Consider the following 967-nt stretch of genomic DNA (forward strand, 5'->3'; position numbering starts at 1 on the left):
ATAGACAGACAGACAGGTAGGTAGGTAGATATATAGGCAGGCAGATAGATAGATAGATAGACAGGTAGGTAGGTAGATAGATATATAGACAGATAAATAGATATATAGACAGACAGACAGACAGGTAGGTAGATAGATAGGCAGGCAGGCAGATAGATGGATAGACAGACAGACAGGTAGGTAGGTAGGTAGATAGATAGACAGATAGATCACAGATTGATCATAACGAAACGAGTTCTGTCCAGTATCACCCTGTAGTTTAAAGTCCGCTACTACTTGCTCTGTACAAACAAGTTTTACCTAATAACAGCCTGTAGCACAGTGTTTCTGTACAGTCTGGTACGTCAAGTTGNGTACAGTCTTCTAACCTGAAGATAGATGCAGAAAGCTCCTCCGAAACGTATATATAAAATTACAGCACATCTAACAGGCTGGCGTAGCTAGACTGGAATTCTGAAAGTTCTTGATAAGGATTTCGGGCTGGATAACGCCTTTCTGACGTATTTCGTCGTCTTTCTGTACCTCCGGGCAAGGTTTTGGATAGTGCCTAGAATAGGCCACGACCTCTTCCTTTCCAGTTCACCGTTCTCGTATTATCCCAGCATTATATTGTTGTAGTATGGCGTCGTGAAATAAACAACAAAAATCATGATCCGAGAACCATTGGAGGTAGATTCGTCCAAACTGGAGCCTTTTAATGTAGAATGCCAGAGCACGGAACGGCTTGTAAAGTCCACACTTTTTTGTGCCGGACTAACTTATGGGAATTGCTCGACGCTGTATTAGTACCGGCATAAAATCATCGTTCACACAGAGCAGCGAGATGATTTCTCTTGGACCATTCAACGGTAGGTCCGCTTGCTGGTATGTAGGCCGCGCGTTAGGGCATTAGAACGTCTGTAGCTCTATGTAACACTGTCGGCAAACAATTACATCAAGTCTGTCAAATCTTGTTTGCGGATGAAGC

Source organism: Cryptotermes secundus, unplaced genomic scaffold (genome assembly GCF_002891405.2).
Source record: "Cryptotermes secundus unplaced genomic scaffold, Csec_1.0 scaffold247, whole genome shotgun sequence".
Taxonomy (NCBI): Eukaryota; Metazoa; Arthropoda; class Insecta; order Blattodea; family Kalotermitidae; genus Cryptotermes; species Cryptotermes secundus.